The following is a 12,252-nucleotide window of genomic DNA, read 5'->3' on the forward strand; positions in this document are numbered from 1 at the left end:
CCTGGTCACCAATCTGAACAACTGTGTAGCAGAGGAGGGAGGAAGGGAAGGAGGAGGTCAAAAGAAAGGTCTTGAAGAACTTCTGGAATTTGAGGCGATCTGGCTCAAGATGAAGAGGAAAGGGAAGGCTGTTTCATAGGGGGGGGAGCCTGCAGAGGAAAGAGATAGGCCACCAGCTCGGTGTTTAGCAAAATGCTTGACACACAGAGAGGTGCTTCCGGAGGAACATAAAGGTCTGGAAGGAGAGTATTTAGTGAGAGCCAGTTGTAGATAGCATGGTCCCCGGCCCCAGACAGCCTTATGGATGATGCAGAGGGATTTGAATTGTATCCTTGCAGCAACCCGTGAGCCAGTGGATAGATGTTAGGTCTGGAGAGATGCGGTCCCTGGGCTTGAGGCAAAGGATAAGTCTTGCAGCCCTATTCCAGATTAGCTGAAGGGGACGTAGAGAAGAAGAGGTTAGATTAAGGAAGAGGCTATTGCGGTAGTCTAGGCTAGAGAGAACCAGAGCTCTAGAGACAATGGGGGAAAGTGAGGAAAGGAAGGATTCCTGTGAGGAGGTGTAGTTAAAAGTGGGCCTTCTTGGCAAGGTCCTGAATGTGAAGGCAGAAGGAAAGAGAGGAGTCAAAGATGACTCCAAGGTTTCTGGCTTCAAATGAAGGAGAAGGGGGAGAGCCCATAGAAGATGGCGAGGGTGAGGGGACAAAGAGCGAGCAGGAGTTCCAATAGGAATGATCTCAGTGTGATGGCTTTGAGACAGAGATCATAGGAGGTACACCAGGACTGGATGGCCGATAGGCAGTCAAGTATGATGGAGGAAGTAAGGAGAGAATCAAAGGGAAGTTTGAAAAAGAGTTGTGTGCCCTCTGCATAACACTGGAAGTTAGGGGAGAATTTGGAAAGTAGGTGTGCAAGCAGAGCAAGATAGGTATTTAAAAGACAGGGAGAAAGGTTGGAGCCCTAGAGGAAGTCGCAGGTGGAAATAGAGTTGGAGGAGGACAAAGAGCCCTGAATAACCTGGGATGGATTGTCATTGAGGAAGGAGGTCAGCCAGTTCAGTGCCCACTCTGAGATACCTAGGGTATCGTAGAGCCGTTTTATGAGGAGAGAGTGGTTGACCATGTCAGATGCAGAGGAGAGATCAAGTAGTAGGAGAACAGCTGGAGAAATGGAGTCAAGAGATGTAAGCAGTTCCTCACAGGTGTTCAAATGAGAAGTGACCATGCCTCTGGATGCTCAGAATCCAGATTGATGGCCGTGTAGGCAACAAACAAGTTCAGTGTGCTGGGTCAGTTGGGCGGAAAACATCTTCTCCAAGTGTTTCCCAATGAAGGGGGTGATAAAGATGTGGTGGTAGTTGACTGGACAAGACAGGTATGCAGAAGGTTTTTTTTCAGGAGGGGACGCAGAAGGGAGTGCTTGAGGGAGGAGAGGAACGATCCAGTAGCAAAGGAGTGGTTGCAGAAATCAGCAAGTGCAGGGGCAAGAGGGCCAATAGAGCCAATATTATCGTTAATGGTTCTGGAGGAACAGGGGGGAGAGACATGAAAGAGACCATAATGGAGCAGATCAACTTTACCCTTTTTCTCTCTTTCGTCCTACTCAGAAGCCTTCTCAACCCTGGCTTACCTCTCATCTCTCTTCTATGCGGTGCCTTCTCCGGCGGTTAGAGAGACTCTGGCTCAAATCTCCCTCGCTATCTAATCAAACCTCTTACTTTTCTTACCATGCACTTTACAACTCCTGTCTTGCAGCAGCCAAATCCTCCTACTACTCTAACCTTCTCCAGTCTCAAGCCTCCCACCCTCATCGGATTTTCCAAACTCTCTCCTGTCTTCTTTCTTCTCCTACGCCTGATCCCTCAACCAATTCCACACTCTCTCCTTCTGACTTTGCCAACTTCTTCTCCTCCAAAATCCTCACTCTCCGGCAAAAAATGAACTCCCTTTCTGACTCCCCCTCTCCTCCTCCCTCCTCTCCTCCCTCGTCTACTACGTCCATCTTCTCTTCTGTTTCCCCTTCTGAAGTCTCCTCCCTTCTTTCCAAAGCCCCATGTCCGCCCCCTCTGATCCTCTCCAATCTGTTCTTATCCCCAAGATCTACCCTCTTCTTATCCCTTACCTTACCACCTTCTTCAACTCTTGCCTCTCCTCATCAATCTTTCCCTCTGCATTCAAACATGCAACGATTATTCCTATTCTAAAGAATCCCTCTGCTGATCCACTGCTCACTGCTAACTACAGACCTCTTTCTCTTCTACCTTTCCTCTCTAAGCTTCTTGAGCGCCTTGCCTACTCTCAACTCTCATCCTTTGTTACTTCTTCCTCTCTCCTTCCTCCCTTCCAATCTGGCTTCCGTCCCAAACATTCCACTGAAACTGCACTCACCTCTATTCTTAACTCACTCCTCTCTGCTCGACACTGTCGATCACCCACTCCTGCTTCATACTCTTTCCTCCTTTGGGTTTAACGGCCCTGTTCTAAAATGGCTATCCTCCTTCCTCTCCTCCCGTTCCTTTGCTGTATCGTGGGGAGGCCAGTCCTCTCCTTCTTTCCCTCTTAACTACGGTGTTCCTCAAGGCTCTGTACTTGGTCCTTTCCTTTTCTCTCTTTACACCTCTCTCATTGCCCCTGTCATCTCTTTGTTTGGCATTTCTATCCACTTTTATGCTGACGATAATCAACTCTTTCTTTCTTTCTCCTCCTTCTCGCCTGAACTCCACCTTAAACTCTCCTCCTGTCTCACTGCTATCAAGAACTGGATGTCCTCCCGCTTTCTCTCTCTGAACACCGATAAAACCGAAGTCCTTTTCTTCCCCTCTAACTCTATTCCCCCTCCCTCCCCTCCTCCTTTCATTCACTTTCCTCCCTCCAATCTCCCTATCTCCCCCCAAGCTCGTAATCTAGGCTTTCTCTTTGATTCCTCTCTCACCTTCTCACAACACATTTCACTCACCTCCCGCTCCTGCCGATACCACCTCTAAAATATACGCAAAATCCATCCCTCCCTCACATTCCACGCCACCAAACTCCTGATTTCCATTCTCATCTTTTCCCGCCTCTTCTACTGCTCCTCTCTAATCTTTGGACTTCCCGCATCTCAGCTTACCCCTCTAAAATCCATATACCACTCTGCTGTCCGTACCCTTTGTCTCCTTACCTCCCGCGACTCCATCTCTTCCTCGCTCTCTCACCTTGGCTGGCTCCCTTTCCACTCACAACTAAAGTTCTACTTTCTCTGCCTTGTCTTCAAATCCCTCTATGGTCTTCCTCCTCCTTATCTCTCCTCCCTCCTCTCCTTCTACTCCCCCTCCCGCTCCCTTCGCTCCGCTGACCATTTCCTTCTCACTGTTCCTATTTCCCCTTGCGCTTCCTCCCGTTTCCGCTCATTCCAACTCCTTGCACCCCTACATTGGAACTCGCTCCCTCTTACAATCCGCTCTACCATAACCTTCACCTCATTTCGCACTTCCCTTAAATCCATCCTCCTCCATTCTCCTCCTTGAAAACTCCTCCTCTGCCCTCTTCTTTTCCCCCTAGCCCCGCTCTTCTTACCCTCATCTGATTCCTCTCTCTCCTCTCCTACTCCTCTCTTTTCCCCTTCCATTCTCCCTCACCCTGTCCATCTCCTACTCACCCCCACCTCTTCCCTCTCCCCTTTCCACCCCCACCTAAGTTAATTGCTCTTTGCACTGTTTTGTTGAATGATTCATGATGTAAATTTTGCTCTTATTGTTAAATGTTGTTATATTGTATTTTGTTGTTCCACTGTACAGCGCCTTGGTATAAAGCACTATATAAATAAATCAATCAATCAATCAATCAACTCTGGTGACCTAATCAGGCATGATAGGAGAGAAGTAGAAGAAAAGGCCGAGGGGGCTTCGGAGGCCATAGGAGGCAGGGGGTGCTGTAAGGGGAGGTGGAGAGGGAAGCAAGGGTGCTTAGGGTGTAATGAGTTTTTGTAGTGAAGTGTGTGGCCAGTGCATTGCAAAGGGCCTGGGAGGGAAGAAGTGAGGAGGAGACTGTGGAAGGGTTGGCTAGTTCCTTGCAGATTTTAATAACAATGTTAAGAAACATCAACCAGCTCATGAAAAGAAAAAATATAATTACAAAGCAGCAATTCATAACATATTCAACAATTAATGCATAAATACATCAAACAATCTCTTATACAAAAGCTTTAAACTTACATAGAAACACATTTCAGTTGAAAAATCCTAAGTAATCTTCATTTCAGTTGAATTCAAACATTTACAAATCCCTTTGGCCATTTAAACCCCTGGTCCACAAAGATTCACTATCAATAAAAGTCCAGGAATGGACACAATTTCTTTAAAAAACAAGATCTGATTCATTTGTTGATTAGGACAACATATCACCAAATGCTTTATAGTTTCTTCCTCATTTGGGTAATTACAGTATCTACAAATGGCATGGCCAGCATTTAAAATAGTATTTCTTACCAACAGTTGCTTGGTGGGATGCAAGTTCCATCAGAATCTCAAAAACTAATTTCGAACAAATCTATTCAGATATAAACTCAAGTAAGATGCGATAGTACCCAAATTCTTATGATCATAATGAAGGTGACTCAAAGAGGAGTAATTATGTAGATCATCAATTGTCGATCTCCAATCCCATTGATTTATTAATTCCTTAGTATGCAATGGATGAGACACTAAGGGCCTCATTACACGGATGGCGGTATTAGCACATGGACCATGGTAAAATACCGGCACTGCCTTGGTGGAAAGGGGAATTACCGCCCCATTCCAAGGTTGGCGGGGCGGTAATTCCCCCTTCCACCACTGCCCTTCCCCATTCCCATTTTTGCCCCATAGGGCATAATGGGAATGGGGAAGGTGCAATTTTGCGGTGCCGTAATTAGCACCAAGGTCCCTTAGCGAGTTGGTTTATAACGCCTGCAAAAAGCAGGAGTTAAAGCACCAACCCACTAAGGGACCTCGTAGTAAGGCGGTAATGGTTAACGGTCACCGTTACCATTAACGGTGACCGTTAACCATTACCGCCATCCGTGTAATGAGGCCCTAAGTCTTCTCTAGCGGATCCAATACTCCACTCAATGTCGAATCACAGAAATCAGTGGAATACGTCATCTGATTTTCTTTTCCACACAACAAAATAGTATTAAATCCTCATATAGTGTATTTAGAATAGGGGCTAGGATCTTTGCAAACAATGATAAATCGGCCTAGTTAGCCCTACTCACCAAAGAGAGATTACCAAGCTCTTATCTCATTGCAACCAAAGGAAGGGAGTTTGGTACCCTAAACATTCTCCAACAAACCAAACCTCTATTTTTGGCTGGACATCCAACACACATGTATCCAAAACCTCAATACATATAATAATTTGGGCACTGTTATCCTTTCATAAAACTTGATTAACGATTTAATTGAAAATCCCCCATGTTTTGCATTAATCATAATAAGGGCATGATTCATGGAATTCTTTGCACGGCTCAAGGTGACTTTGCACTGCCGCCACAAACGATGATTCAAGGAACTGTGCAAACTGTATTTTTGCAGTGCAAAGTCAGTGCAAACTCATTGAGATCTGCAAAAATGACTTTGTACTATTGGTTTGCAATCAAAAATGTAAAAGTTGTCAGCGTGAGGTAACCATACAAATTCAAAATGATCAATTTTCAGTGAGATAAGTGCTCCAGAACCAATAGACTCTTCAAAATCAGAAACACCAATATTAAAGAGGCACAGGGGCAAAATGCACCCCTGCCTCACTCCAGTAAATGTATATGTGTGTGAACACCTTTATTCGGCTCAAAACTATTAAAGGAATACTTCGCTCAAAAATATTACTGTCCCAAAAGATGGGCAATAATCAAAAACATGCATTAAACATAATTTTAAAGAATCTTCCAATGTAAACTTTTGAGTAAACGAGGCTCAAACAGTTTACATGGGAGCATCCATTTTGCCATTTCAGGCAGACTCCTCAGCTCATGGTAAGCTCTGCCCTGGCGGCACTAAACAAGCAGAAAAATCCCCCTACTGGGAGCTTTTACTTACTGCAGCCAGAGCAGAGCTCAACATATGCTGAGGAGGCTGCCTTCAATTTCATTTTACATTTTCGGTGCTCCCCAAGCCCCGGGGGAGCCCAGGAGACTCAAAGTGAAAGACGCTGCAGGCAGAAATACAACACAGTTGTATTTAAAAACGCTGCAGTTTTCTTTCCAAGTTTTGAAGGCTCCTCCAGACTGGAAAACTAAGAAAGAATACCGCCGCTTTTATAATATTTGCAGTGCTTAGTTAAAAAGTAAGCACTTGCCTACATGCAGCTGTCTTGCCTGCATTCTCTGGTCTCGGGCACTAATGAAGCAAAAGCCACCCATTGGTAGCTTTTGTTTATTACAGCTGCTGGCTTTTGCTTCAGTAGTGCCGAAAGGGCAGAGCTTAACAGAAGCACAGGAGGCTCATCCATTTCACAAAATGGATGCCTCCTGTGCTTAAAATGTTTGCGTTTGAGCCTCATTTGCTCTAAATTTTACATAGGGACTTTGTTTAAAAATATTTTTTATATATATTTTTGATTATGGGCCATCTTTTTAGCCAATAATATCTTTGAGTGAACTACCCCTTTAAAGGTTGACAAGGACAGTTCATCACATATAATACCAAACAATTCATCATACAGTGTTAACAATGTTAAAACAAATGAAAACAAGATATGCCAACTAGTTACAGTTAAGAATAATATAAATTCCACCAAAAACCACAATATTGTTAAAACATGATCACAAAACAAAATATGGTCAAAAAGGACAAGATTACCAGTACATCAAAAGGGAGAGTTTTACTCTCAGCCCAGAAAATGGTCAAATCTACCATCACCACTTGCACACAGAATAATAGTACAGTATTGTATGCTTTCCATTGGGACCACCATGACTCCTTGAGCATCAAAGGCCAAGTCCAGTGTGTGTACTTGTCTTCCAGTCTGACTATAGACAGATCCTCAGTTAGCCTGCAATCCAACAGTGCTTCAATAATAGTGTGCACCCCAGCTGCTGGTTTCAAGTAAAGAGATCTCACAGCCTTGGGACAGGGGCACAGAAACAAGAAGTGATAGACAGTTTATTCTTGCTAACATATTTAATAGGCAGGTGCCATAGCCTTGCCCATTCCAGGATTTTGTAAACAAGGCCAACCTCAAAGGCACATATATTTACTCAGACTATTTAGCCCATGTTTTTTTTTGTAAGCATTTTAAAATGAAACCATTTAAATGTGTTCCATAATATTTCCGGAACCCTGTTCGCCATTTCTGAAATCTACCCACGTCTAAGGCCAATTTTTCTAAATGGATCAAAAGAAGGGAAGCAAACACCTTACTGTCTGCATCTAAGATTGAAAATGGGAGATCATTTTTGGGGTCTGCAAGGGACTCAATGTAAATTGTTTGCCATGATTGAGGAAAAGATTGAAAGGCAACTATTTGTTTGAATAAAATAGTGAGAATGGTAGACCTGACAGCCAAGTTGTCCTTAAGAAGGACATTGGAAAATATATTCGGTCCAGGAGCCCTAGATTCGTTGAGTTTTAAAATAATATAAAAAATGCATTCTTGATCAAAAAGTAATCTCCACCCATCTCCCTTTTTTGTCATACTAACTGAGATTGTACATTTCCTGAAGAGTCCATCCCAAACACATTTTGAAGGTGATAAAACCATGATTTCTCAGATACAGCAGTTACTTGCTTATCAGGGTGACTGGAGCCAACCTGAATAATAACCCTCCAAAACATAGTGAGATTCTTATTTCAAAACAGCTGCAACATCATTGCTTCATCATTTTGATACAATTGGGCACAATATACATACCTCCAATTCGGATATATCTGCTTAGCTTTGTTTGATATCAATTTAATACCTGTTGGATGACCAACTCGAAATTACTTATTAATCATTTTAGTCCTTAATTCCTTATTTTTCTCCACAACATTTGATATGATGGGTTATTTATAACCTGCTTAATTCCCAGAGGTTTCTAAGCGCGGACCCGGGGATCGAACCTGTGGTGCTCCGTATCATCTTGCTTCCAAGTTGAGCATGTTGCCCCTGAGCTATCCTCATATCATCATATCATTATCATATCATGTTTGACAGGTTCTCATTAAAATGTGCCACAGTACTTTTATTCTAGGAAATGCTATTATTTCCTGCATTTACAGTCAAATTACTGAGTTCACACATTTCTGGGATTGCAAAATGAACATTAATTTCAGTACTTACCATATCGTGACCAATACATGAACTTGGGACAACTTAAATAAAAAAAATTACAAGTGAATATAACGTTATCAACAAAGATATAATCTAAAACAGATTTAGGAAGTCATCTAGACAAGGTATTTTGACAAGGTATGTTCACTGCTCCATTCAACATCTGGAGGCCCAATCCTGTTAAACAGGTTAGCCAGCTAGTCCAAACTGATTTTTCTTATTTTACGTGATTCAATGAGTGGAGAAAATCAAAATCAAAGTCAGAATCACCAACATTAACACAGGTTGAGTTCAAATCACCCCCTACTATCACACGACCGCTGTCTTTCACAGACAACCAGTCACCAGTAAAATGTACCACAATTTCCAATATACGTCCAATATTACAAACCCACCTAAGCCAGTAGATGTTTAAAATCAACATGTTTCTCAAACCCCAACGACTCATACGATAACCCGGAGGCCCAATCCTGTTAAACAGGTTAGCCAGCTATCGCCAAACTGATTTCTCCTATTTTAGTGTTTCTTTGAGGGCAGAAATTCAAAATCAGTCAGAATCACCAACATCAACCCACTGATGCCAGTAGATGTTTAAAATCAACATGTTTCTCAACCCCCCAGTGACCCACACATTACCCTGGCCAGCCAGCACCCCTTTTGCTATATCAAACGTCTGTGCTAGTGTAAGACCAGCACAAGATCTAATCATTATCATTAGAGCACCTGCAGGCCTCCCATGCATCCCCTTCTCAGGTGGTTGAAAAACTGAAAGACATCCATAAAATAGAGGACATTAAATACAACCAAGTCTCCTGTAGGAGAACGATGGAGTACTTTCTCTAAATATCCCCCAATGTAATAATAGTAAAATGTTTTGAATGACCAAAGGAATTACATGATATTACAGTGCAGGTTTACAATTTACTAAAAGGAATTTTGCTGGATCTATTTGGCTCCTTACCGTTGCAATATAAAGCCCTCGCTAGCCAAGACCATTCAGATGAATCAGTATTATGGACCGATCTATTCTGCACCAACTAAACCTCTCTAAAGTTTTGTGGGTCCCCTTTTACAGAGATTACAATAGCTTTCAAATTGGTTTCCCTGGAAGAAGTTAAACCGTACATCCCCCATGCATAAGTCATTGGGTCAAAGGGGGGAATTTATTCCCTCAACCTCGACGGCTGGTATTCTTTTAGAATAGAATCATAGACTGCATTCCTGGAAAGTCAACTTTATCAAGATCTTTAGTCAAGATGGTCCTAAGATTTGGAATTTCTACTGTAAGTGCCAGTGTAAAATACCTATTTAAAGCAAAGCCTTTATGCTCAGAAAGAAGACTTTATACTAGAAACGTATATACACAAGAACATGGAACAGAATGTATAATCATTAAGGGTAATATTCCCTTAGATGGACCTGTTTTGCCTATAGGACCTTGAGGATCTCCAACGTCTATTTTGTTGTTCTTTCAATTTGGGTGAAAATCTCTTTATTGAGTTTTGTGAGAAAGATTAACATTTGCAACATAACTTTCAGCCGCCCACCCTCTCCATCCCGTCCCCACTGCAGTGCCAAAGCTGCTGAATCCTCTCCCGCCTCTTCTCTCTGGTTATGGCCATTTCAACTGTTGCCCACCTCAATGTATCATGTGCCCATTGCTTTGGTTGCGGCCCTTTGGGGCTTTTCCATGTGATCGCCATATGGCGCAGCGCCAAGACCAATAAGGATCTTGCTATGCTATTTGATTGCTTCCGCTCTTTTCCTTTTCCCCCCAGGAGAAGCCCCAGTAGGCACACCTGAGGTGGGTGTGCATTCAAGTCGCATACTTAGCAGGGCATTACCCTTCCCTATCACCGCTTGCCAGTATGTTTCTATGAATGGACATGACCGGACAATGTGCCAAATGTATACTGACTCGCCCCCAAATCTCGGGCAGATATGTGGGATTTTCGCATTAATCATATATAGCTTCTGTGCTGTCATGTATACCCGGTGTATGATGTTGAATTAAATTAATTTAAAGCGTGTGTTACGTGAGCCTTTGGTGATCCCGTTGCATACCCTTGCCCATATTGCATTTTTTAGTTGTGTTTCTAAGTCCCGTTCCCGCTTCTCTTTGAATCTGAGAGGGGCTGGAGTTGCACTATCTTGAAGTGCAGTGTATAGCCTTGTAATTGCATGTCTTTCCTTGCCCATTGTGAGTATAGTGTGGAGCACTGGGGAGGTTGGAGGCTATTTTCGCATGGAGAACCAAATGCCTGCAAAAATGTTTGTTAATCGTGTGAAATTTAGAAACTGCCTCCTGGAATCTGGTATTTTTGCACCCATTCTGCAAATGATAGCAGGTTGCCCTCTTCAAACATGTCCCCTATTGTGTTGACCCTAGCCTTTTTGCATCTACTGGAGACTATGTCGCTCAAGAACTTTTCAGAGGTGTGGGAGGTCCTTAGTGGTATCTCTGGACTGTACCATTCCCCCACCTTCAACCTTAGGTATGCCCTTTTCCACACCTGTTGCACCACCCCTGTGACTCCTGTTGCCTCAGGGTCTCTCCATTTTCCCCAAAGTAACCCAATGCCGGTGTGGTGCTGTCGAGGGGCCCTAATAGGAGCATATCTGACCCCACAGGCTGAGTGTCCCATTTAATCGCATGTTGTAGCTGCAAGGCCAAGTAGTGGAATTCAAAGTCTGGAAGGGAGATCCCACCATATAGATTTCATCTCCACAATGTGCCTAATGAGAACTTACTCCTCCCTCCAGCCCAGAGGAACCCCAAAATCATGCTGTCCAACTGCTTGAAAAAGGTGGGTCTGTACAAGTGAGTTATATTCAGGAATAAATATAAGAGCCGGGGTAGAATAATCATTTTACAGACCACAGTTTTCCCCATGAGTGAAAGAGGTAATTTGGTCCAGATCTTAATTTTGTTCCTCAACTTCATGACCACCTCTACCATCTTTTCCAATGATTGGGCACCTTGAAAACCTTTAAGCACACTATAAGTCACAAGAATCTTAAAAGTACAACACAGAACTTCATACCCAGTCCCCATGCAAGATTTAAAATCAGCAGCATTGAAGGGGGAAACAATGACATCTTTTCGGTTGATCCAGTGCATACCCATGCTTTTGTAAATCACAATGGCACACACCATCACCCTGATGACACAAACCATTGGGCACAGGTTTATTGGCTAAGTTTACAACATTCGAAAAAAGGCTGGGCAGAACTTGAATTATTGTCAAGCGGCAGGCAAGCTCCCTCACCAGTATAGCCTTCAGGTTTCACCGGAACTGCATCCTTAATGCAAACACAACTGTAGCTTTGACCATTAATAGCATCCTTGTAACCAGTACTATTGACACCTGAAGAAAATTCAAGAGAGGCATATTTAAACAAAGGGTCTGTTTGCACTGATATTGTAGCAACACGTTTTCTCGAGCTAACATTGTCAGTGTTTCATGAGGGGACCGCAACAATCTCATCGATCGACATATCAGCCGCCGGCACACTTACTAAACTCAAAGAGTGTTTAGAAGAAACATAAAAAGGCACAGGGTCCGTTTGCATTGATATTGAAGCAAAATGTTTTCTTGAGCTGTCACTTACAGGTGTTTGTAAAAGGACCACAACAACCTCTTCATTTATGATGTAATGAGCACATTTATTATGGGTTTAGGTGCTACAGTCCCGTAAATGGTTATACCCGGGTTTTTCAAATCTCCACTATTAGGAAGATTTTATTACCTTAAAGATTTCCGGCAAGACCTATGATTAGACTTTTTTGCCTTCGTATTTTTATATTATTTCCCCTTTGCCACAGGCCTCTTTTTACTAGCTCCTCTAGTGGTACTTTGAGTAATATGAACAGAGTCAATAGGATTAGCACTCTCAGCAATCCACTCTTGGGGCTCTTCTTGTTCTTCCATTAAACTTTACTCATATCAACTTGGCCACTCTCCAAAGGTCTAGAGAGACCAGG

Source organism: Ambystoma mexicanum, chromosome 9, assembly GCF_040938575.1.
Source record: "Ambystoma mexicanum isolate Mex_15411 chromosome 9, UKY_AmexF1_1, whole genome shotgun sequence".
NCBI classification, from domain to species: Eukaryota; Metazoa; Chordata; class Amphibia; order Caudata; family Ambystomatidae; genus Ambystoma; species Ambystoma mexicanum.